A 27,894-nucleotide genomic window follows, 5' to 3' on the forward strand; every position below is an offset into this window, starting at 1 on the left:
CAGTAAGAAGGTTGGGATGGAACCCTGCAAAAGATGCAGAGAAACCAAAGAAGTAATTTACGGGAGAGAACACAGATTAGCCAGGTGCTATGGTGATGAGCCCTGGGCTTTCTTCACATTGCTGGCTTTGCATTGCTAGGTCAGATATCCTAACGGTAGTCAGATAACCTATTACAAAGTTCAGACATACCTTCTCTTACTTGTTAAGCAATCAATCAAAGTAACATAATAAATTTTTAACATGGTGAGATGTTAATATTGGCAACAAGATGTACCTTAAATTCTAATAAAGAATTTAGATAAGGGAAACAACAACAAAGAAAAACCCTTACCATAAGGCATTACATGGTGCACAGCTTGAAAGATATGAGAATAAAAAATTAGAGCTTGATAATGACAAAGAAGCTGCTCGCACGCCTAATGAGGGAATGCTGTACGAGGGCAGAGGAGTGTGGGCATCTCAAAAGATGGCTGTTGTCAGAGAAGGAGTTGGTATCTGCCCCTCTTCACTGTCAGCTCTTGACTTTCATTTATTCTGTCATGGCACCCTGGACGGCTCGGCTTCATGCCTTCCTTTTTTGTCTCTAAGGCGCATAAGTCCTAGCTATTCCTAGGAACTTGTCCCTAGTGTTTCAAGCCACACTGACCTCCATGTTTTTCTCAACCTAAAGCAGAAGAGCCCTCTAATCATTGCCCCCAAACTATTATGAACCCTTCATAAGGAGATGCAATTCTCCCAACCCTGCTGTGGTGGCTGTCATGCTTTTTACTAGCAGCTTCATTTTGCCTGTGTTCTGGAAAAGGGCACTTTTTAAATGGGGCCCCAATTCCAGTTGCCATCTTTCCCTTCTCAGTGAACTGATCTAGCACCCAGCACAAGGAGAAGTGCACAGATGGATCATCTGATAGTGAGAGGTTCTGGATAAATTCAGCCCATTTGCAGGGACTTCACACTTTGAGCAGACGATCTCTTTCCCAGACATTTATCCATCTCTAAGTTAATGTTTTTCTCAGAGATGATTATGGAGGAAAGATGTGGATGTAAGCTGAAAAGGTCCTCCATGCCTCATCAGCTCAATCCTCTGTAATCACAGCCTTGTCCGATGGAAAGGACAAATGTATTCCTAGACCCAAAATCATCAGCGCTCCTCATTCATCTCCTGGCACTCCCTCTTGCTGAGGCCTCCCCTGCAGCCCCTTCTCTAGAACTTGGTTGCTTCCTTTCTGCTTTCGCCATTCCCTCTCTCTGGACCTGAAGGCCCCAGCCCCACCCTGTAGCCACGGTGGGAGCCATTGGGCTGCTTTGTGTTTCCCCTGGCCTTACCGTAGTCCCAGGATATCCTTCTGCCACTCAAGGAGCCCAAAAAGTGGGAAAAAATCATTGTTATTTCTTCCACACAGTTGTATGTCTTTCTTACCAAGTTCCAGACATAAAACCCAAATCAGCATGTTATGTGGGCATATAACACATGCACTTAGTCCAGCACAGCATGAGGCTGACTCCTGGGACCCTAGATGGTTTATCTGGAGGTCACACACCTTCACATAACCTCCATGAATAAAGAAGTTATTGAGAAATTCAAAGTGTCTATGGTTCCAGTTTAGTTAAAGCCCATCTGAAGTCTGGCTGAACATCATTTTTGAATTTGGTCAGTGTCTAACTTCCTCATTTCTTCATCCTGCAATTCTGTTTTGCTCATTCCATCTCATCTTATTCAATTCTAATGTATATTGAGGTCACAGATCTGAACCTTAAACTTTTTCACGTTGAGCTGGGGATGAACTCAGTGGCAGAGCACTTGCCTAGCATGCATGAACCCCTGAGTTAGATCTCCAGTACAACCAAAAAGAAAATAAAAATCATGTTATTTTACTGAGATCGGCTTGGTGACCCAGGAAATGGGCAGAAAGAAGCTCTCCACTACACACCTAGTTCTTCCCTTCTATTTTGGGCAGAGTTGGGTACATAGTTCCTGCTTTCCCTCCTAAACTGGAGAAGTGGCTGATCAAACAAGAGGGTGTCAGCACCGAATGGAGGGACTTTCCAATCACCACTAACCTCTTCAACTCCTTCAGCTGACCTGGTTTTTAACTCCTTTATCCCCACATAAAGTTGCTTGCCAAGTTCAGGGATGTGGAATTGGCCCCTGAGTGAAAGGGCAGGTGATATTTAGTGAGGATGTAGTTTTCTGTTTTTAAATCTTGGTTGACAGCCAGATAGAATATCTTTTCCCTTTCTGAGTTATCTCTTTCATGTGTGGACCTTCCGTTGGTCTTCAGGTTGTGTGACTTAGGAGTCCAGTGAAATAGTGACACTCTCTTTAGGGCTCACATTTACTACTTATTGGCTGTGTCTGACACCAGCTAACATGGAGAAGGGAGTATGAGGAAAAACAGGAACTATATTCTACTTCCAAGAAACTTCTGATTTTGATAAGGGAAATAGCACATTTGCCCCAAATTTTAAAACAAAAAAGAAACTTAGTAATTTAGAAGTATAGCTAAAACTCTTTGTTGACTTAGGAAAGTGGCAAGGCTTTTCAAAGCTTTAGAGAGCCAACATTTTCTCAGACCATGAAGAATGCTTAGCATAGAGGAGAGAAGTCCTCCCTCCTCCTATCCTTCCCACCTCTGGCTGATCCTGCCAGCCTCACTAGTTCCTTCCACTCTAAAAAGGAGGAAAGAATAAGCTGATCATTAATTGGATATGGAGCAATCAATTTGGTTGTGTTTCCTGGTGGGGAGGTTCCAGGGTTTAAACTTTAGATCCCTGTGTGGCTCTTGATCTCTTGGTCAACATAATGTTTGATGGACTTGCTAGGCCGGCTGACCCTAGCCGTGCTCTGGCTTGTCTTTTCTATCTCCTGGGTGAATACAGACAGGGCTAGTTATATCCCTACTCACCCTGCAGACTTAACCTTAATGCTTCCTTTCTTTCCTCAAATGACTTCCACTCTGTTTCCATTCAAAGAGTGATAGAATTCCATTATTCTGGTATTACTTGATGGCTAGCAGAGCCATGTAGTGTCTACATCAGAGTTATTTGCTTCATTGTAGCTTCCAGGGCAATCTTCATTAAGGTGTCCATCTACTATAGACCATCTGTTTTTGTAGACATCTGTGAAGAGCCTATTCTACTCCTACAATGTGGTGAGCATAATGTTGCATACTGTTTTATTTGTTCAATTTCCTTTTGTGCTAATGCAGTATGGTAGAGTAGAAAATGGATCTGTTTTGAACACATGAATAGATTATTCAAATATGGATAGTCTATGGCCTTTGTTTCCCAGTATGCCACTGAATGACCTCTCTCTATATATGACTTTTGGGATCTCGGCAAATGGAAGCATAATTTCATTAGTTCACCATGCTCCTATCATCCAGGCCTATCCAGCCGGGTTGTCTTTAACTGCCATCTTTTCTTGGATTCCAGATAGGATTGGGCTTTAGGTTCTGCAAAGTCTTTCCTTTCCTGTTCTGATGGGACCTAATCATGGTATGTCTACATGTTGGTGAAAGCAGTCAGTCTTTTTCTTTCAAGTGTTATACCCCAAGAAGACATGTGCCAATGACGTTCTCTAGGTTACATACTTCCTATATATCATGTGCACATTTCTGCTCCTAGAGTCTTTGTTTTCAATTGCATCTCCATAGTGTAGTTTCTCCAGAATATGGCCAACTCTGATTAATCTGATGTTTTACATTCTGCCAAAATCATAGTTCCATTGTTCTGAAAAGTCTTCAAAAGGTTTCATTCAAAATGTAATTCTATCACAAAGACTTGATATCCTTTGCTATAACAATTAGGGAATTGTTGCTATTAATCAGAGAACATAAAACTCTTCAACAGAAAATGATTAAAACATAATTAAAATGAGTTATATATTGAGGTAAGAAATCAACCAATGAAAGGGAGGTAGCATGTGTGAAATTTGATTATAAAAAAATGTTCATGTCACCAAATGCCAATAGGTGTGTCCAGCAAACAAATGCATTTTGACACTGTTACAGACTGAATGTCTGTGTCTCTCCCAAAATCATATGAGAAATTTCTAACCTCCAAAGTAATGGTATCAGCTGGTGGAGACTTTTCAGAGGTAATTAGGTCATCTGGGTAGAGCCTGATCAATGGGATTAGTGCCCTTATGAAAGGATCCCCAGAGGCCTGACTTTCTTCCTATCATATGAAGATACCAGGAAACATCTTTGCAATCTTCAGCCCAGAAGAGAAACTTCACCAGAACCAAACCATGCTGGAACCCTGATCTTGGCTTTCTAGCTGGCAAAACTGTAAGAAAAGTCTATTGCTTTTGAGCCACCCTGAAGGTAGTACTTTATTATAGAGTCTTGAGTTGACTAAGACATCCATCAGCCTAACCTTGACTTCTTGTTGATTTTTTCTTTTATGATAGGGAGTGGGACATCTATACAATTAAAATAAAAAAAATGAAGCAACAAAAACCCAAGGAAGATACCCATTATTATAGCCAAGTTGTCCAGTTCTAGAAATACAGAGGTAATGGCTAAGTGTGCAAAAAGTTAAAGATGCAAAGAGTTGGAAGAAGCTGTCAGATCTCCTGGGAGTCCCAAATCTCTGTTAGCTCAAGGCCACTTATGTGCAACAGATCCCAGTGGCTTCACTGTGATTAGTAACCATGGTTCATTACTACCAGTTTTGTGCAACTTTAGCCTTGGGCTTATTGTTATCTTTTTATGTGTATTTCCACCAATGGGAGAGATGAAAGATAGGGAGCCATAAAACATGAAAAGGAAAAAAGAAAGTATGGAGGCTAGAAAAGCTATAGCAAATATTAGCTGCCATCATATGGGGAAGAAGAAAGACAGGGTCTTTAAAAATATTATTTAAAAAATGTTTCCTCACGTAGATGAAAAATCCGGAGTCCCTGTGTGGGGGGAATTTGAAGGTGCCATGGAGGATCTTAGCTATCTGAAAGCAGCTTGGGCTGTCTTTGAAGAGAACATATTTGTTGTCCTGGGTTGCAGAAGCTGAGGTTTGAAGGCACTGTACACAGTGTACTAACATTCCAGGGGACAGGTTGCAATTCTAGAATTTTAAGTCCTTCCTGCCTTTCTCAATTTGCCATTCTATGTATTCTGTTTCTTTTAGAGTTGTGCCCAATACTGAAATGAGCATATAATAACAGTTAAAAATTAGTATTGCCTCATAATAAGTGTTCAGTAAAATTTCAGTTAGATGGATTGGTTCTATTCTGTATAAAATAAAATTGCAAAATAAGTGATCTTTCAGTAAAATCCTGTAATTGTTTGAGAGCATAGAATAAATGACTTTGGGAAGAGTTGCAATGTATCTTCTTTGTGGTACTGTTTGTTAAGAGGATTTGTATGTCCTATGGCACTATTTTATGACAACAATGAAACATTGGCTGAGCCCTAATCATAATGTTTTGCTGTTGTAGGCCACATACAGTTTGCTTTTCAGCTGGAGATGTTTCTCTGGGTTCCAATACCCGACCATCACACAGGTTTTGTAAAGAAGGAAACAATGCCATTGGGAGAAATTGGTATGGGAAAATGGTGGTAGCATTAGTGCAGAGCCCTTAGATCCTGTGTGTTTATAGGGCTTTCAGCTGAGAGTTTAGTGAGGTTCACCCAAAGCTAAGTTCATGCAACCTGGTGTTGTGACTATTGGCTTCCTTCTCATGTAGACAGACAAAAAGGAATCATGGATCTGTTTATCTACTAGGGGAAGTGTGGCTGTGAAGTTGATGTTTATGATCTGGCATGATGGGAGAGGGCAAGAGACAGAGAAGACTCAGGGACCTCATGCTTAGTTTACTGTGGGAAGACAAGATAATGCACCTCTACCTCAACCTGAAGCCATAGCAATATTGTAATATCTCTGCAGAATGTGCTGAAGATTAAGGGAATTGCTCTTGTGTTGGACTCTGATGCACTCAGGTTGGTCCTTGGCAAAATCCATCATGTCCACCCCCTCCCTGCCTCCTCTTCTTTTGGTCCTCTGCCCCAGATTAAATGCTTGGACCTCATGGGGATGTCTCTGATTGCCCCAGTGGCAGTGTTCATTGCTCTGCCACCCCCAGAGCACTGTAGCATTTTGCTTGCATCTTTTTTACAGCTTTCACACAAATCCTTCTCTGTGGGGGCCTGTTCTCTTCTGAGATCTTTCTGGTTTGACAGCTAATAAGCATTACCTCCTCCCTGGGCCACTGGTTAACTAAGGAGAAGGTGGTACCTTTTCCTGGTATTTGTCTTCAAATGAAAGTTCTCTGAGGAAATAAGGTGCCTTGAAGAACTTTTGGAATAAAGTTCTAATGATGGAATACTCAGGAGCTGATTCATTTTTCAATGAGGGTTTAAACTTGAATACACAAATTTAAAAGGATTCCCTCCCCTTGCCCCCAAACCAAAAGGCTTGGTTGACTACTTGGCCCTGGTTCTTTCCATATCGCTGTGATCTATGAGCCCCTTGGTGACACCACATTCTCCCAGTGACTCTGCCTCACATCTTGGAATCAGTGTTAACTCCTCCTCTGCCCTTTAATCAGCCATCTGAAAGTGGTTTCAGTTTGACTCCTTTGGTGACTTGTATGGGAACTCTCCATGCAGTTGGTCCATTGCCGCCTGTCTTTTCCCCAGCACTGATCTCTCCCTTGAGTGTGCCCTGTCTAACTGTTTGCTCCATAACTCATCCCTACAAAGCTACTAATGACCCCTAGCTTTCATGTCCTGCCTGGGGCTTCTCTAGTCTCACCCTATGTTTCCAACTTCATTTCCCATATTTCTATTTTGCCCACACAAGCATACATACATTATACAAGCACACATGTATGCACATAAATAAACCTATATAAACACATATATGTCTGAGCGGCCACCCAGGCACACATACACTGTAAACATAAATTTACTCTCATTTCACTATTTCTTAGACTACATACTTTACAATTACCATTTTTCTCAATTTTCTAGGCCCAGTCTGTCCTGAAATACCTCTTATCCCCATCTTCACTGGAACAACCAGGGGTTTCAGTTATGTGGCACCCATTGCATAAGGTCCTTCCTGCTGGTTTTCTTCCAGTGTCACAAACTCCAACGGATGGTTGGAGAAAGATGGGTTACTGTCAGTTGGTTATTTGCTTGATATGCATTTTGTACTTTATTTTCACAGTAATAAATAATACCAGGAGGTATTATGGTCCTCATTTGCAGATGAACAGAGAGACTAGAATTGTGTTCTGTCTCTCTCCTTCTCTCTCCCTTTCATTCTCTCTCTCTGTCTCACATGGCTGAGCTTGATCATGATAGAAACAGAGTTAGAATCTTACCATTGTTTTACCCAAACCCATATTCTTTGTAAGCCCCTCTGAAAGATTTTTGTACTTCTTGGCACATATGCACTTTCCCCTTATCTCCCCTAACTCTACTAATGCATAAGGTCAGCGACTGCTTACAGTGTACAGCTAAGAATTCTTCCTCTTAAGAAGCAACAAAAATTCACATTTCATTTTGATTCCACATTATTTTTTTTGGTTCCATGTTCTGACTCTAAGGGGTTCCTGAGGAGGCCTCAAATATTTTGAGATGATAAACATAGAGCATTTTTAAAATATAAAGCAGCACACATACTTGGTTCAACAAATATTTTTAAGCCTCTACTATTGTTGAAGATGCAACAACAAAAAAAACCAGACATGATCCCTGCTGTCAATGAGATTGCTTTTTAGACAGAGTCACATATGCAAAGAAAAAAGAAAAATAGAAAAGACAAGAAAATGCTGTCAGTGCTTATGTGAGGTCTATGACTACAGCAGTGTGTTCACACTAGAGAGGTGGTTAAATGGGTGGTCAGTGACTACCTTGGGGGTCAAAGAGGATGTGTCTGCCTCTGGAAGATGGGCTGAATTGAAGGCAAAAATACTGGAGGATAATATGTGAGAGAAATAGTCTATGCAATGGGATCAGCAGAAGCAAACACAAGGGTGAGTCTTATTTATTTGATGAGCAAATGAATTAGTGCCTAGAAAGACTCCACCCTCTATAAAACATCCCTCAAGTTACTCTAAAAGATCTTTCTGATGATTTTTAAGGTTTAGCCAAGAACGGTCTTCTAAAACTCTCTCTGACCCTTCTTACCTATTGCAGCAGAATTTTGTCATGTGTACGGCACATGACATTTTTTTCTTAAAAAAGTTATCTTTTAAAGATAGGTATTATTGAAGGTATTTTATTTTAACAACTTTGCAAAGTGGGTATTATCCATTTCATTTTGAAACCAAAACAGAGGCTCAGAATGGTTAAATTACCTCATTAGGGTGACAGCCAGTGAGTGTTACAGAGGAAATTCCAGTGCCAAATCCTCACTGCCAACAGGCATGTGAGGAATACACTGTCTGCTAGTGAGCAGGAACTTGTGACTAGGCAAAGTCTCCATGGTCAAGAGGGAAACTGGGGCCGTGGCTCAGTCAGTCCTACTCTTTACAGAATTATCTATGTGGTCAGGAATCGGTTTTCCAAAGTGTGAGTGATACTTTTTTCTTTCCCTCTCTTCTCTCTTTCCTTTTTTTTCTGCCTCACCCCCTCACCCATTTTACTTCTAGTACTGGGAATAGAAACCAGGGCCTTGTGCATGCTAAGCAAGGTTGTATCACTGAGCTGCAGTCCTGGTCCCTTCCTTCTTCTTAAATTTTGACACAAAATCCTGCTAATTTGCCTAAATTGATCTGGAACTTGCAGTCCTCCTGACTCTGTCTCTCAACTTCCCAAGTACCTGAGATTTCAGGAGTGCACCTCCAAGCCCACCCACTTCTTTCTTTTCAAGGTGATAGTTTCTGATACCAGAGAGGGGAGTTTATAACCCACCAATGGTTTGAGTGCCCCTCGAAAATCTTGTCACTCATTAGCCCCACCCCTGCCCTTCAATCACAGTGAAGTTTTCACAACTTTTGAAAAACACAGTGGTTGAATTTGGGTTTAAGTGTAAGTCAAATGCATAGGTTCATGTCTGATTTTACTTAGACCACTGCTAGGTCAAACAGTGTGCTGTCATATAATAGAAGATCGATTAAAACTTGATGAATGGATGGATGGATGGATGGATGGATAAGTAAAGTGTGAGACTCAGTAACACAAGTGACTTGCACCTTACTGGGTCTGCAGCTACCTGCACTGAATCCTAACACAGGTCCAGCATAACCACAATTTTCAACTCCCAGGTCAAAATTCATCACCTTAAGGAAGACTTCTCTGATTATCCTTGAAATGTCTCTTATTTCTCCAATCTCATTTCTTGCCATTGTTTCCTTGGAATCTTTCCCTCCTCCTCCAATCTCCTTCTGTTCCCTGTGAACAGTTTTGCTCCAGTCTTACTGAACTACTATAGCTTTCCGTGAGCCAGTAGGGATGTTCTTGGCTGGGGGTGCAGCACCTTCCTCACTCAAGCTCTCTTTGCTTCTGCCTTTCTCTTTTCTCACTTTACCATTTAAGTCCTACTTTTACTTCAGGTCTCAATCTAGAAGCTTTGCGTGGTTCCTTGCCCTACGTCTGAGTTAATTGTTCCTTTTCTAAACTTCCAGGACCAGAGAATTTCTGGATCCTAATTGCATACCTATTTCTCCTTCATTTCCCCCATTTAACTGTCAGTACGTCAAAGCAGGGAACTTAATTTATCCATGATTAGGGCCTGAGTAACTAGGACAATACTTGGCCCACCCTCAGTAATCAGGATCTACTTGTTTAAGTAATGAATGAATAAATAAGTGTATGAATAACCAGGCTTTGAGTATGCTTGTGTAGGAGTGGCCAACACCTTGTCACAAAAATGCTGCTCTCAAGACATGAAAGTGACTGAGTAAGACGTGAAAGATGCTTATGAAGCTTCTATGTAATTTTAATGGTCTTTTATGCGTTCTACTTCATTAATAAAGGGAAGAATGGAGTGCCCCAGCATCTTTTATCTCCCATCTGTATTCTAATAGAACAGTATTTTCCCCCAGTAAAATTTCAGGATAAATTAATGATTTTCATTTTCTCAGAAAACCTATTTTTGCCTTAATGGATAGACTGCTTACTGTGTGTAATTTCCTATTTAATAAGGGCACTAGCTGCTATGGTGCACTATAAAATGACCTTTGTCCTTGTCATGAATTGGTGAGGTCTGGGCACAGTAGGGTTGTCTTTTCCATATAGGAAGCTGTAGGGCCAGGGTTTAGGGGTGCTTTGTGGTCACCTCTTCCATCTTCCAATCAGTTCTGGCTCCCTTGCTTTGACATTCTCAGTCAACCTAAGGTGGCTGTGGGTGCAGCCTGACCTATCTTTTCTGCTATTTCAAAGCTTTTAATGACTCAGTCTTGACACCAAAGACTGGCCTTGGGGATTTCTTGTGTTTATTTTCAAGCATATTTAAACATCCTTCATAGCTGTGGTGGACTGAATGTCTGTTTCAAAATTCATATGCTGCAATCCTAAACATAACCAGAGCCCCAATGTGGTGGTACTGAAGGTGGGGACTTCAAAATTAGTACACTTAGGAAAGGGACCTCAACAGCTTGCTCTCTATTATATGAAGATACACTAAAAAGTTAGAGATCTATCATCTGGAAAGAGCATCCTTCCCAGAATCTAACCAGCCTGCACTCTGGTCTCAAACTTGTGTCCTCCAGAACTGTGAGAAGACAACATTTTCCTTGTCTATAACACATTGATATAGTAGCCAAAAAAAGGCTCGGACATCACCTTTTAAGTTCAAGACATGTGTTTTTGGTAGACACAGAGAAAAGGAAAGAGTGAGTTGAAGACAGGGCTGGCTATAGAGATCTCTAAGGAAAGAGCAAGAAAGGGCCACCCAGCAAGTGATGCCACTGTAATAGCATTGAGATGATTAGTCCCTGGATTCATGCCATTATCACACGAATGTTTTGATTATCATGAGAGTGAGTTCTTGAAGAAAAGGATGAGTGGGCTCAATCTCCTCTGGCTGTCTCAAGTGAACTAGCTTCTTTCCCTGGATACCATGCTGTGATGCAACAAGCAAACCCTCATAGAAATGGTCCATTAATGTTAGACTTCCCAGCCTCCAGAGACAAGATCCAAATATACTTCTATTGTTTATAATTTACCCAGTCTGTAATATTCTATGGTAGAAGCAGACTACTGACAAAGACAGGATGTAGTCTGTTTTAGTGTATTTAACAGTGCACAAACATTACACCTTGAGGTCTGCAGTAAGCAGACTTTTAAGGCGATCTAAAAGAGTCCTTGGTGTACTCACACTTTCTCCTGTTATTCCATCAAATGTCAGTCTCAGTATGTGAGCAGATTTAATTGGATTTTGTGTGCATGGACCTTAGTTATATGGAGATTAGCTGGATGGGTCTAGCCTATTGGAGGGGCCTTTAAATCTGGCTCTAAAGATCATTGGCAGAGGAATAAAAAAATAAAAAGATGGGGGATTCAGATGAAGGAGGAATTCCAGTTTCTGGAGCAAGGGTCATGTGATTAGGAATGCAGGCAGCCCTCAGGAGGTGATAGCAGTGCCTGGCTAATAAAAGGATGTAAGGACCTCAGGCATTTAACTGCAAGGACTTGAGTTCTGCCAACAACCTGTGTGAGCTTGAAAGGAGAGCTTTCTAGGAGCTTTCAGATAAGAAAGAAGCCCAGCTGACACCTTGACCTCAGCCATGTGAATCTCTAAGCAGAGAACCCAGCCAAGCTCAACAAACCTTCTGAACCACTGAGCTGTGAGCTAGTATGAGTTTTTTAAGTATCTAAGTTTGTGCACAAAGACATTTTTATGCATCAATAAAAAAATCAATAAAAGTTCCATGTCACTCATTCTTCCAGATGCCTGGAGTGCTCAGAACCATGTATTTCTCTAGAATCATCTTGGACTGAGGAAGCTGTTTGGCCAAGTCATGCCTCCTACTTAAGGGATGCCCATGTCTGATGACTGGTACAGGAATACAGTTGCCCCTTGCTTCAATTTGGGACAACTCTGAAGGGTTGTTCCCACATTTTAGCTGCCTGTGGGATAGTCTGAAGCTTCAATTATATCCAAGTTCAAATTTTCTCTCTGCCTCTTGCTTTCCTAGGGGCATCTTCTTGAGTGCACATGTACTGATATACTTTTTGGTCTTTTTATGAATCAACATTGTAGAATCTTCCCCATGAAACTAGATTTTAGAGAATTTCCTTGACAAAGGTGGAGTGGTGGTACAGCAATAGGGGGAATCTTCTTCCAATGGAGCACACCTGGAGAGAGTAGACTGTTACATAGAGCAGTAGAATGATAATGTCAGGAACCCCTTGGGTAAAGGGACATCATTTGTAGCTGAGACTTAATATGTCTGGCCATTGGTTATCCCAGGACAGACTCTTGATAGAGACTACTGTGAACCAGCTCTGAGCAAGATTTAAAATTAATCACTTGGCTTTCTATGTTTATTTGTGGGTCTGTCCCGGGTCTAAGCCTCTTGTCTGGAAATGGGCAGCAGATTCATAGAAAGTGAGCTTCTATGAGTCATTGGTCCTAGCTGAGGCCTATAGTGGCCTGTGAGGCCATGAGGCCTTGAAGGATGAAGTAAGGTCACAGCTGAGGACACCTGGTTCCAACCCCAATTAATTACATAAGACTGTAGCTGCAGGTATCTCCTATCTTGAATGTCAACCTGGACATAAGACAGTTTTCCTAATTAGCATAATTTATTCCTTGGGGAAGTCTTTGTACTGACTCCCAAGGTCCTGCTCAGTTTCCCACACTTTCCCAGGTATCCCCTTCCTTTATATGAAAATCAAATAAATATGGACTGCCCAGAGACGTTCTTGGTCTCAACCCCCAGAAAATTTTGAATTCTGCTAGAGGGCTTTCATCCTCCTGGAGCCCTAAAATCATATCACTTGTCCCTTTTATTTAAACCTTCACCTTCCACTCTTTTGGGAGGTTGCAGGCCTGATCAGTCCATGATAGACTCTATTTATACCTGTTATTTCAGTGGGGATTAATAAGAGTTACCCCTTTTGTTCTTAGGATTTTTTCAGTTTGCATGGCAAATGACACTGCATTCCCATGTTCCATGAGTTAGGAGAGTGCAGAAAACAGAGACCAGCATGGGCTAGAGTGGGATGAGGAGTAGAGAAGGCTCTAAAAAGTGGCTTTTGTGCTGGATCTTGAGGGATGAGAATGATCTTATTACACGGAAGTGCTCAGATATCACTGTGGGCAGGAAGAGATGGAAAAGCAAGGACAGACAAAGAAAGCTGAGAATACATGTGTTGGGGGGGGCAGCACAGCAGAAGGAGGAGAAAAACAAGGGAGAGGCTTTCACTGTTGGAATGACATAAGGAGCTTGTTAATGGGTATCATTTTATGAATACATACAACAAGGTAATTAGCAGGTCATCAAAGAGATGAGAGCACACAGGTCATCAAGGAAATGAGAGCACACAGGTTATCAAAGAGATGAGAGCATGCAGATAGAATCATATGGTATTTCCTTATATGTCTTGGGTAAAATAAAAAGGAAAAAGGGGACAGATGGCTTGCCTCCCACTGTCTGAGGCCAGATCATTTTACTTATATGGGCAGCATAAGCCTTTTGGTCTCTAACATAGTTTGCTTATTTGTCCCATAAAGATACCTTTGTGGATTGATGATAAACATCACAGTGTGGATTCTGTTGATCATTTCTTGCATTTTCAGCTCTGGATACTTCTCAGAGTTGTTTTATACTCATCATGTTTCATAACATCCAAGATTCTCTGCCGGGGATATAGCTCAGTGGCATAAGCGCCTGCCTGGCAGGTGCAAGGTCCTGAGTTCGATTCCCAGTACCAAAAAAGAAAGAAGAAAAAGACTCTCTTTTGTCTTCATCCTCATTTATGTAACCAGTGGACTAAGTGTTATTTTTCTCATTTAATTGAAGAGATAAAGTTATTGGTCACAAGAATCCTCAAAAAAGTATGGAGCTCACACTAGAACCTGGGTGTGAGGTCTTCTGTTAAATTAGTCTTCCCAGTACTTCTGTAGAAGATAATAGTGGACCTTGCTTACCAGTGTCCCAATAAACCCATCACTGCATTGCTCCCTCCATTTGTTTTCCTTCCTGGATGATGACGTTCGATTGCCTTGTGGTCTCCACTCCCACCTGTGCATACCACAGAGTTTATTGAACTGAATGCTGAACAACTTTTGCAGAGTTTCATGAAGACCACCTTCTGAGTACATGATGTTGTTTATTTCATCTCAGATTGGACAGAAGTGTTGAAGTGGTAACAGTTTTACTGAGTGCCTTCTGTAGACTTCACCTCCAACTTCTACCACACCTGTATAGGGGAATACTTGAAGAAACTGAGTTTCTAGTCCCTTGCTTAAGGCCAGAGATCATCTTAATTAAGACAGCTTTTGACCCTATTTCTGCATGTCTCCACATTCACATGTGTTTTCTTGGCTTTTTTGAGAGAAAGACCTCATTGTCCCTGTAAACTGTGTCTGTTTTGCAGGCCCAAATCCTTTCAGGATGTGATGTTTCAGCTGAATACCTTCTCTGTGCAAAAACATGCACATTTGTCCAATATTTTGCATGAAACTTCAAGAGCTAATGGACCACTGAAATTGCTCTGTTGTTTGCAGGTCAGGAATATCTGTCTATCCTAGAGGAGGGCAAAACTCTGGACAGTGGTGCATAGGAGTTTCAGTGGTTCACCATGGCCACCTGGAGTACCTTATTTTTTAAGCTTGTGCCTGCTGAGGCTTAAAGGGTTTGGGGCTTTGTCTTAATAAAAAAGGTTATTACCTAACAGGCTGTTAAAGCAGCAGGGGAGAAGGCTGAGCCAGCTGCTGGGCAAAGAGGCAAACCTCTGTTTTCTCCAGCACACCCAGGCTCTGGAGAAGCCTCAATCAGGACGAGTAAAGTTGTCTTGTTTTGGAGGATGAAATTTGGGGCAATAAGGAGGCTCACTCACCCTGCTTCCTTCTTAAGGTTGTCTGAAAGCAGTCAACTTGAAGTCCAGTTTTTCATGGATGAAGCATGTGTCCCAAGGCTGTGTCATGATGATGAAATAAATCAAATTGAAAAACAGCGGAGAGAGATTTTTGGTACAACTTCACACGTGACATGGATCAATTTTTATGATGGTCAGAAAAAGAAAATCTGATCACAAGAGTCAATGGGTGCCCAGAAACAATTTTAAGATTATATTTACATATTTTAGCTATTTCTGTAGGACTCTCTCTACCCCTAAAGTGGAATGAGGGATCTAGTGAGCCAGCAGAGCATAATCTCATTGCAGCCTGCATAATCTACTCTTCTTCCACGCTTCTGTGCAGCCATTCTTCTGCCCCTTCAGGTCTATTTTCCTATTTTGCCTCAGCAAATTCTGTCCCCCTGGCGGTGAGAGCCCTCCTACTCTTCCTTTGAGCAATAGCCATCCATCCTCACGGTCCCGTAGGACAGGGCAAGGCAATCTGTGGATGTGGTGTGTCTGGTGTGCTTTCTACTCTCTAACTTCTCAAGCCTCATTCACAAGTGGTGCTGATAACTTTTATCATGTAAAGTTATTAAAAATAAAAAGACAGTTGGCATGGTGGCTCATGTCTGTAATGCCAGGACTGTGAGAGGCTGAGGCTGGAAAATCACAAGTTCTAGTCCAGACTGGGCAATTTATTGAATTAATGAGAGTCTGTCTCAAAATTAAAAAACCAAAAGAAGACTTGGGATATATCTCATTGTGAAAGCCCTGTGTTCAATCTCCAGTAGCAAAACATAAATCAAAAACAAAATAAAACAAAACAAAACAAAGCAAAGCAAAGCAAAGCACAGCAAAGCAAAACAAAACAAAAAACCATACCAATATGCTGTTCTGATTCTTGAACACATTGATCAAATCAGGCAATTACTGTATCTGTCACTTAAAAATGTCAGTCTTTTGCAGTGCATACATTCAAAATCTTCTCTCCCAGCTATTTTGAAATATAGAATGTATTATAAACTATGTACATCCCATTATGGCATAGAACCTGGAACCTATTCCTCCTGATTATAACATCGCACCTTATAAATATTATGTGCCAATGCTTATATGAATAAAAATTAAAATACAAGATGAAAAGAGATTATATATGTAAAGGAAATGGCAATAATAGCTACTCTCAGCTTCCTTCTTCAAGACAGAAGTATTACCTCCTTCTGAGGATCTTCCCTGAAGTTTACCAAGAATTGTATTTCTCCACCTGTCTTGTCTGCTTGGACTACCACAACAACACCATGTGCTGGGCACCTTAAATACTAGAAATTTATTTTCTCAAGGTTCTGGAGCTTAGACATTAAGATATAGTGGGGCTGGTTTCTGCTGAGGGTTCCCTTCCAGGACTGCATATAGCCACCTTGTCACTGTGTCCCTGTGCAACATTTTTAAAGTGTTTGCACCCAAGAAAAGCGTGATCTTTCTGCTGTCTCTTTTCATAAAGCCAGTAATTCTGTCAGATCTGGGATCCATCCTTATGATTTCATTTTAGTTACTGTCTTTCTCCAAATACAGCCAGAATTGGGGTTAAAGCTTCAATATATAAATTTGGGGTATGAGTGTGTATATTCAATCCATAACATCTTCTAGTATGGAACTTCCTAGCACTTACAGCAAGCATCTTCACATTTAATACTGAAATACCTTCCAATGTCTTCCTGAATGAATGGTGTATTTCCAGGGAAAACAGTAACCCTCTGAGAACAGAGACCTGCTTATCTCTTTATGTCTGACTAGCATGAGACAGGACACTTATTAGGCTTATGAATACTAGTTAATGAACTGGCCAGTTGCTTTACTGATAAGAGTCCAATCAATTTGACCTTTGTCTTGTGAAATTATGTGGATGTCATGAGGAAATGTGTTGTTCAGGACTGGTTAGATTATGCGTTAATAACAAATAATCTTTGCATCTCAATGACTTAAAACAACAAAGTGCTCCCTTGCCTCATATTCACTGTGGTCACTGGGGCAGAGTAGGGGTTATTTTAACTTATCCAGAATCCAGGAAGCTGCTGTCTCAAACACTGAGAGAAAAGAGAGCATCATGGGGCCTGGCATCAGTAATCAAATACTCACTCACCAGAGTTCATTGTCCAGGACTGGTTTCATGACCCTATCTAATCATAAGGGAGGGACAGAGAGGCCAATCCTGCCATGTGCCCAGGAGGCACAGAGCTAGAAATACTTGGCAAATATCACCAATGATCAACACAGTGGAGATATAGAGAATCATTTTTCCAGGAAGATGAAAAAGTTGACAACCATTTCATAATATTTACCTTTTCTACCATTCACTGTCAGTATCCTCTCCCCCTCTTTAAGGAAGAAGATTTACTTAGAATAGTCCAAAAAGTTTTATAATTTCTGTGAAGCCTGATTGGTAGCTCAGAATTAGAGTTTGTTGTTATTGGAAGGAACTTTACTTTCTAGTGAACCCAGGGACCTGAGCAAGGACACTGAAAGTACCTGGGAGAAGTACTGTTATGGTTTGGATATGGTTTAATTGTGCTATTATGTCCCCTGAGAGTCCATTTCAGTTAAAGATTTGATCCCCAGTGTAATGTTCATGGGAAGTGGTGGAAACCTTAGGAGGTGGGTCCTGGTAGGAAATCTGTAGGTCTTTGGGGATGTGCCCTCAGGAGGGATTATGGGACTCCAGTTTCTCTCTCTGACTTGCTGTGTGGCAGTGTAAGTTCTTGCATGCACTACTCTGTCATGCTGTGGCTAGCTGGGAGGGCCTTCATGAGAATTGGGCTGATGTAGATGGCATGATCATGAATCTCCAAAATTTTGAGCTAAATAGACCCTTTGTCTTTACAAAGTTACCTGTCTCAGGTGTTTTGTCATAGCAATGCTAAGTTAATATGGATTTCCTAAGGTTGTTGTCACAGAATACTATGTAAAGGGCTTTGCTCAGAGTGAGCAATGCCTTAGATACTCCCTTTGTTCCCACTATATCTGACTCACATATGGAGCTTCCTTGTAATGTTTTCTTTGGAAAAAGGCAAGTGGAAACCATGAATCCACCTAATAATATAGCCAGGACAACTTTATTTCCAGGACCTGGAACCAGGCCTTATAGACTCAGTGGACCTCTGACTGTGTGCTGTGTGGTCCCATGTCTCCCTTTCACTTTGGGCCACTCCTTTGGCTTCACATGGCCAATCTTGGGGATGGATTCCAGGGCCCTCTCCTTGTCTGTGGAGCTGTGTGTACACTTCAGTGGGCTGCTCTTCCCTGATCCAGCCATGAAGCAGCCTAGTAGCATTGCAGACTGCTTCAGAGGTATGCTTTCTCTGCTTGTAAGTCCACTCCTTGGTTAGTTTGGACCAATATATTATGCAAAGCAAGCTAAAGAGAAATTAGAATATTTTTGTCTGCTGTGTCTCCAAAATCATAGTTTAGGGTCCATTGAAAATTATTTTCCTTTTGTTCCTTTTTCAAAAAAAGGAAACCTCTTTCTAAGCAAACTGAGGACAGATGAGCTGTGCCCAAACTGCAGCACTTACTCCATGCAAATGGGGGAGAGTGACAAAGACTTTGATTACAGCTTCATTCACTTTATGCAAAGCTCCAGAAGCCAATTACAGCCACAGAACATATGAGTAATGGAGTCCCACCAGCGATGGCGGAGGCAGTGAGGCTGTTGGCAGGCCACCACGTGGTAGCACTTCTCCTTTCATTGGGCAGCATTTGACCCATACTAAAGAGGAGTTTTCGGTGACTTCAAGGATGCTGTTCCTACACAGACCATATTCCCTTCCTGCTGCATAGGGACTGAAATATTCATTTTGTGTTTCATCCCTTAGTTTTTAAAAATGTTTTTAAATGGACAGATCAAGTGGTACTTTTTTTACTGTGCATAATGCGGTGTTTTGAAGTACAGTGAACCTTTGGTGTCCAGTTTTCACATCCATGAATTCAACTGACTGAAGATTGAAGCTATCTGAAAAAAACTGCACCTGTGTGGAACAGGCATAGACTGTTTTTTCTTGTCTTTAATTGCTAAACAATACGGCATACAACTATTTACATAGCATTTACATTATATTAGGGATTACAAGCAATCTAGAGATGATTTAATATATACAGAAAGATGTGTGTAAGTTATATGCAAATGTTATACCATTTTGTATAAGGGATTTGAGCATCTACAGATTTGTGGTCTCCTTAGGGGTCTGGAATCAATCTCCTGTGGATACCAAGAGACCACTGTTTTATACATTCATCTTTTAGGTTCTGAGTTAAATCCTTATTGAAATGCTCCACTTACCAGGGGGGTCTTTGGTCAGGTGGCCATGTGTGGTCTCCCCAAGATGTGAAAGCAAGTTTCCTGATGTCCTGATGTAAGGAGGAGGGTGAGGAGGAAGAATAGCAATTACAAGGGTCAGGAAGGAGCACATAACATGGGTGGGCTATGCAGGGTCAGCATCTGAAGTAGAAACTAATGAAACCCCTTGACATTGGTATAACTGAGCCTTTCGGAGGGAGAAGAGCAAGTAAATCCCAACTCTTTTTTGCAAAATCTATTTGTGCTAAAACTTAGGAATCTTACAGAGTAAAGCCTTGAGGCTAAAGAATAAGGGGCATATGCGCCTGGAATCTTCACTAGCAAAGACACTAATTCATTAATTTAATTAAACACATGACCAAACAGCAGCCATACTACATATATCTTCCCTAATGGAAGTACCCAAAACCCACTGCAAATTCTCCTGATTTATTAAATCAAATTATGCAATTCAATCAGTAGAGCCGAAAGCCCCTGAGCTGGGAGGAAGGGCAGATCCACTTTAAGACCAGACTAGTCCAGGCTAGGAAAATTTAAAAACGGGTTCATTAGGCTTCATGTCAAAGAAACAAGGAGCTAAGGTTGGTTAACAAGGGCTCAGGGCTCAGGGCCAGACTGTCATGCTTGTCTCAGCTCTTGAGCCCCTCACCACTGCCTGACACTGAACAGGAATGAACAGTGTGTTGTCTATGTAGGGAAGCATACACAAAGTGTGAACAAAATATATGGAAATGTTTAAATTTTAAAAAATTACAGTAAAAATTGCTTTGCTCCCCCACAAAACACTCTCTCTCACTTCTAATTCTTCTGTCCCCTCATCCTTGTAACTTCCTGAAACAGTTCTGGAAGTCTTCTTTTGTGACTATCTTTCATGGCTGCCTCCATGTCCTGAATTGATTAAAAATGTTTATGGCAATTTCTGTCAAATAACATTACAGCATATCCTCATCGTCTTTATTTAGCAGACCCGGCACCATTTGACTTCTGGCTCTTCCCCCAAAATGAAAATGTCTATGGAAAGTAAATGTGTTGAATTGATTTGGACACAGAGGAAGCCACAATATTTCACTGAAGACATTCATAAAAGTGTATATCCAAAAAAAAAAAAGTGTATTTCCAGAACTGCTGCAGAAGTAGCAAGAGAGATGAGATAAATAAGTTTGAAGCAAGCAGCAGTATTTTGTGTGTGTGTGGGATTAGTGGCAATGTGTTTTTTACTGTAGTAATTTTTAACAATAATTTAAATATTTGCTGTAGTTTTTGATCACACTGTATCTACTAATATGAGCAACTGAAAGGTGATAATGGCAGCAGGTAGAGGTGATGTCTAAAGTTAGCTGACACCCCTCCAAACACTGCAGATTCCCTGCTTGTTCTTTAGTTATAGGCTTCCCAAATAAGCATGATGAGTTTACCAGTTTCATAAGAACTGAAGGGCATCTGCTTTCCCCACTCCCAGAAAAGAGCTGACATTTACTTGCTATCACATTATCAAATTAACAGGGACTACTGACTCTGCAAACCTGTGTTGGTCCGTGAGGCCTTCTCAATAAGTGTCTGCCGAATCAGGAATCAGCCTACTGTCATCCATTAATACATTAGGCATATTTCTTTGTCAATAATTTGTCATTGATGAGCACGACTCTGTGGAGTCTGGTAGAGCCTGGGTAAAGTCTTTTGACAAAGAATAGGCAGAGGAGGAGAACACAAATTACTTCCTAAAGAATCTGGAAAGAGGTTGGAGCCCAAGGAGTGTTAGGAGAGGGCTGTGACCTCAGAGAAGAGGCTTCTCACCACATGCTTGTGGCTCGCATTGTCTTCCTTCCCAGCTCCTCTAAGGAGTTGTGCAATCTTCAATTCAGGGGTGTGCTTGAGACAGTTTGGCTCATTGTCCCCTGTCTCTCTGGCCTAGGACATCTGCACTTTTGTATTAAATTGCAACAAGAAGCTGGCCTCCCTCGTGTGGTCTGAGCACAGCATTCTTGTGTGCCTACACAGCCTCATGAGCCATGGTGTAATGGAGTGGTTGTGTCCGTAGGGCCCCAGAGCTGTCTCCCTGATCCCCTCCAGCCCATGTGTGATGTGAATTAGCAGCACAATTTATAAGGCACAGCCCATTCCCCATCGGGTCCAAAGAAAATGCTTCCATTATAACTCCAGCTTACAAAAGTTCAAGTTAGCTCAAAATAATTATAAAACAATTCCCACAGCCTTAATAAAATTATTATTATTATTTCACTGCTGAGGCACTATTTTTGGAGTCCTGTTTATGAGTCTTCCCATCAATGCCCAATTTCTTATGAATATGCCGGCCCACTTCTCATAAGCTTTACTCCTGTTACCTGTGCTTTTGAAGAGGTATTTTCTGGAGTGAAGAGGTATTTTGGTGGTTCTTTCTGTTGCACAACTGATCCTACTCCTATGCTTATACCTTCCCAGTGTCCATAGTTAGCATTTTGTTCCTAATGTATATTTCAACTCAGATATACCTGTGATTTTTAAAAATATCACAAGAATTGAAGGGCATCTGTTTTTCCCACTCCCAAATCAGTTGCAACATGCACATTGGGCTTGGAGACCTAGGGTTTTCTATTATCTTCATAATCTGTAACTAAAGTTATCACCATTTGATAGAAATTGTAGATAGATCCATTATTCTTGCTTGGCAATTGGAATTTTAAGACAGAATACTTTAGTAACCCCTTCTGACTGGATTGTAACACTCAACTCCTACAATAGCTTCTGTTACCCTTTGTTATGCTTACTTATGCATTTTGATAATATCCTGAAATTCTTGGGATTTATTTTGTAATAAATGTCCTTCAAGGCATGTGTGCATTTGCATTGGAGTGAGGGATTCTGTCTACTGACACATGAATGAGGATTGATTTCCTTTATAAATAATTAGTGGGCATGCAGCATGAGCAGGCTCTGGGGGCTCAGACTCAAGACATGCATACAGGCTTGGATGAGGCTGGTAGGAGGGAGAGGTGATGAAGGAGAAGGGTGTTCATGGCCAGAGTATGCAGCAGGGCAGAGGAAAGGTTTAACAGGGTCCTCCAAGTGTCCACAGCAGGAGTGGGAGTCAGGACGTTATGTGGACATGGCTAAGACTGGTAGACTTTGATGTCAGACCAAATTCACTGGGGATTCTGATGGATACTTCCAAGGACTCTTAGATGAGCATGGATCAGGAGAAACAGAACTATCATGTTTCAGAGTTGACAGGTATCTTAGGGTTTTGTAAATCTCCCTCTAACACCTGAATCACGTTAAGACAGTGGATGTGTAGAGATGGTCCAGCCTCTGGTTGAGTATACTTTGTAGAATGTGAATGAGCTTCCAGGGAGATTTAACCAATTCTGTTTTGAACAATTGATAGTGGTGGACTTGTCATCCCTTTATCTGACCATATTATTCCATGTGACTTTCATCCAGAGGTCTTTAATGTGTCTTTGGAATATATCTGTGGCTCTTCCAACATGTTAAATAGTTTTTAATTATTGTGGTACAAAGCACTCTTTAGACCCACAGGAAAGTGTTCTGGATTTTCCTTTTAGCCCAAGCACTCTCCCTAAATATAATCCAGTCTTTTCTTGTCTCTTAGAAAACTAGTGAACTCTGTCCGGCACTTTAGCAGGGTCGGTGTCTCTTCTTGTTTCAGCATACTTATGCTTTCACCATTTAAATGGAATGAAGTAATGTAATCCCATCTTATATTAGTGTAGAACAATTTCTCCATTAGATCTCATCTTTTTCTTGCAGTTCAAATATCAAGAACTTCTGCAAATATATTACACCATTCATTCATTTAACATAATATTGAAGCAGCATCTTTACACTGCCATATACCTAGGCTCTTTTAAAGGTTGGATAGATGGCAATAAACAAAACAAAGTACTTCCTTCTTGAAGTTTATATTTAGGTTGGAGAGAAAGAGAGACATTTGACATATAAACAATAATGCATGGATGAAATAAATTCAAGGGAAAGGCAGAGCTGGATTAAGCTACTATTACTATAATGTATATGTTGTTATTTCACATGCTGCATAGTTCACTCTCTCTATCTGTTTCATGGTTTATGTGATTCCCAACGGTGGGGAAAAATTTGGTGTGATGATTATGGCAACTATGACCTGTGCTGCCACTGTCATGGCTCCTGATACCAGCACTGGGTACTGATATGAGCCCACAAGACAGAAGCATGGTGACCACCCTGATTAGTTCTAAAATCACTTTGTTGTGCAACTAGGCCAAGATTTCTCAGCCTTGAGTTTCATTTATTTGTAAAGTTGGCACATAAATACATTTACGTTGGTAATGAGAATAAAAGAACATATTGTGCACAAGGCAAATCTTAGCTTATAGCAGAAAGGAGATGTTCAGCAAATGTTAGTCCCATTCCTAACCCCTTTCTTGGCCTCTAGCTCATACGCTAGTAAAAGTGTCCAATTGAGAAAGTTTAACCACCAGAAATCTCTCTCATAGTGATCTTTTTCACTTAGGCTGTATTTGGGGGCTTTGAATGCTGTAGGTGGATTTGGAGTTCATTCACACCCATTCCCCAAGTACTGTATTACCTATTTATCCATGTTTCTGTGTCTTTTTCTACAGGAATATTTCCCAAGGAAAATTGTTGAAATTTTTATTGTACATGATGGTTTAACCATACTGATATATGGGCTGCAGCCTAAATGAAATTGTGAAATGTGGGATGAGGTGAAGCAAAATATTTCTAATAAAGATAGGATACAGGGGAACAGCTGGGTTGAATGGGACCTCTAATCCTAGTTTACTGAGGAATCTCCAGACTGATTTCCACAGTGATTGCAGTAGTCTACCCTCCCACCAACAGTGGAGAAGAGTTTCTTTTTCCCCACAGCCCCTGCAGCATTTGTTAGTGGTTGATTTCTTGATGATAGTCATTCTTTCTGGGGTGAGATTGAATCTCAGTGTTATTTTGATTTAAATTTCTTGAATGAATAATGATGTCGAACATTTTTTCATGTATTGATTTACCATTTGTATTTCTTCATGTGCGAAGTGTGTATTTATCTCAGATGCCCCGTTTTGTATTGGGTCTTTGAATTTTGGAAGCCTGATTTTTAAAATTCTTTATGTGTTCTAGACAGGAGTCCTTTGTCTGAGGGACAGTTGGCTAAAATTTTTTCCCGATTAGTGGTTTTTTTTTTTCCACCCTGTTGATGACTTCTTTTGATGTGCAAAAACTTCAATAAGATGAGGTCCATTTGTTGATTCTTTGAAGTATGTCCTGTGTGGTTTGGTTTTCGTTCATGAACTCTCTGCCTACCTCTATGTCTTCAAGACTTCCACCCACTTTCTCTTCCAGTAGTTATGCCACAGTGATATATGTGCACCCATCTTTATAGCAGCACAATCTGTAATAGCTAAATCTTGGAAACAACCCAAATGTCCATCAACTGAGGAATGGATAAAAAAGATGTGGTATTTTTATACAATGGAATATTATTCAGCTGTAAAGAAAGATAAAGTAAAGGCTTTTATAGGTAAATGGATACAACTAGAGCTCATACTCATAAGTGAAATTAATCAGACTCACATGTATAAACATCACATTGCCTTCCTACTGTAAGAACCTAAAGGAATAAATAAAATCTGAAGGGTACAATAGATATTGTGAAAGGGAAAGAAACTGTTCAAATAAGAAGGAACAACTTGGCTGAAGGAAGAAGGGAAAAAGAAAGAAGGAAACAATAAAAATGTGTGTGTATGTGTATGATAGCTAAGATAATTGTACTAAATAATTTCTATTGGTTTATTGAAGGGAACAGTTAATGTGTAATTTTTTGATCACTCTTACATGCCTATATCTGGTTATCTGAACAAGTATTTTAAAGATAACATTATGTAATATAACAACCATTGTTAATATCCTATCACCTTGTTTTGAAATTCTGTATCATTTTTATGCTGTTTTGTTTATGTATTTGTTTTTATTATTTTGGTTTTTTAAATTTCTCTTTAAAATGAAAACTAAAATTTATATGTGTAAGAAGGATAGGTGGGATAGGTGTACTGCTGATGTCTGTGGTTTATTGAAAGGAACAGATAATGCTTAAAATTTTGTTTTTTCTTGACCAATTATGCATGCTTGTATCTGGCAATTAGAAAGACTGATTGGAAGACAACAATATGCAATATAAGAACCATTGTTCGGTTCCTACCATCTTGTATGGTGAAGCTCTGTATCATTTCCACTTTTTTATTACTTGTTTTTGTCTTTGATTGATCCGTCTTGCATTCTTACATCTAGTGGACTGAGCAACTTCATTGAAGAAAACAGTAGTGTAGCAACCATTGTTAATTCCTATCATTTTGTTTTGAGGTCATGTATTGTTTTTGTTGTTTCTGTGTTGTTTTTGTTTTTTTCTTCATTGTTGTTATTTCGTTAGTTTTATTTCTCTTTAAAATAAAAAATAAATAGGATGTAGGACACAGAGTGAGGTGAGCTGTATCAGGTTAGAATATGACTGGTTGAGAGTGAGATCAGGTGATTTCATTTGAAGTGAGACAGAATCAGGAGAACCTGAAAGAAGAATAGTGTGGAAAGAAGCTAGGTGGAGAGCAAGTGAAGTGTATATTCAGAGAACAAAGGCATTTCTTAGTGTCTTTACTTGTGTGTGCCTTTTCCCCCAGGGAATATGAACGTAACTGCAGCCAGCATTTTGGATGCCCATGGGTTTTGTGCAACCTGATGCCAGTATTGACAGAGACTCACTGCTTCTCCCGAGAGGTTTGCACTGCCCCTTTAATGCAACCATTCTTTGTTGGCTTTCTGGCCTTCCTGTCTGACCTAATCTCCACAGCTTGCTGTTTGGCACATGAGTATTTCTTTGTTCCAAATACTAGAAGAATGGAAAAGATCGGTCTCTTTCTGCTGTAGGTCTAGACTGGAGTTCAGTGACCATTCTGCTCTGAGATTTTTAACAACTTTCCAACCCAACAGGGTCATTTTCCCTGGGGAAAGCTATTGCAGCTAAAGAAATTGGGATGTCACATTTATCTACAAGCTAAAGGAACTGAGGTGCTATGGGTCATTGGAGAATACAACTACTCTTGCAGACGTTCTGATGTTCTAAAAGTTGTTATCTTCAGAGCTTCTGCTTCTGCATCCCTACCCAGGTCCAGCAAGGGTTACATCACATCCAAGGGCCTCTTGACATGTGAGTGTTATATGCACCTCCAGGAGCAGTTCTGGATGACGATTTATCCTTTATTTTCTGGCTCTGTCTTGTCAGAGAGTCAGCTGGGATTGTGCTTAGCAGGCACTTGGGAGCTAGGATTCCTAATGCTGGGTTTGCCAAGAGTCATTTCTCTCTGTGAGCTCCTAAGGGGCTGTTATGACTGTTCATAAGCTGTCCAGGAAAGAGAGAGAGAGAGAGACAGAGAGAGACAGAGAGAGAGGGAGGGAGGGTGGGAGAGAGAGGGAGGGAGGGAGGGACACAGAGAGAGAGAGAGAGGACATATAGTTTAAGTTTTGGAGCCACACAGCCATGAGAACAGGCAGTGACTGTGCTGAAATAGAGGACCCCTTCTCAGGTTTGTTCAGGTCAAAGTCAGCACCCCAGATTCAGGACCTCTGTACCTTTGCACCTTGTGTGCTTCATTTGTCTTACCTAGTCCTGGCTCTGTTTGCAGGGTTCAAATCCTGACCTAGATACTTATATGGGGACTTGGATGGGTCAGTTAGCCTCATGGAGCCTCATTTTTCCTTATCTGTAAAAGAGTCCAATGCTTATTTCTCAGGGTTCCAGCAAGGATTAGATGAGGTACCACAAGTAGGATATAAAATGGAGGAGATGCTCACAGAACACTTCTTACTACATGGAAGAATCTCTGCCTGAAAAAATAATCAAACAATAACGTGAGACAGATAAGTCAACAAAAAAGACCAGAGTGCAGTGGCTAAGGAGTACAGTTAGTTTTCTCTTTTTGTCTGTGTTCTGAGTCCCAGGAGATCCCTCAGGCTTAGGCAGACCTGTTGCATATAGTAGGAGACAGTGGGTTATCAGGGCTGCATAGAACAGAAGACCAATATCCCAGGCTTTCAGCATATCGCTGTACTTCCAAAATAAACTTTCCACCTCTCTGACTGGAGTGGCAAATGGGAATGTAATCATGGGAAGCAGAGTGTGTCTGTGACGATGCCAGCTTCACCTCTAAGTGATCATTCCTAAAAACACTATTGCTGATATTTCTGCTCTCTCTTTTGGGTACTGATGATGATTGCCTCAGTTCTCCTCTGCTGCTTTTCCCACTCCGCTCTGGGAGATAGTCATTGCAAATTCTGAGGTTTGAACAGAGTTGGGAGCCAATATGGTGACGATGGCTGTGTTGGCCACTGTGCTGGTCTCTGATATGGTCTCCTTTGATGTCATTGCTGGTATTCTGAATGTCTCCTACAGCTAGAGATTCCAAGGGAAGCAGAGAACACCAGACCCAGGGAAAATCTTGGGGCACAAGTGGTACCCAAAGTCAAACATTAATTTAGTGACAAATCTAGCCTGGATCCTAGTTCTTCTTAACCAAATCTTCTAC

This window comes from Chinchilla lanigera, unplaced genomic scaffold (assembly GCF_000276665.1).
Source record: "Chinchilla lanigera isolate Chin_1 unplaced genomic scaffold, ChiLan1.0 scaffold00001, whole genome shotgun sequence".
Classification (NCBI taxonomy): Eukaryota; Metazoa; Chordata; class Mammalia; order Rodentia; family Chinchillidae; genus Chinchilla; species Chinchilla lanigera.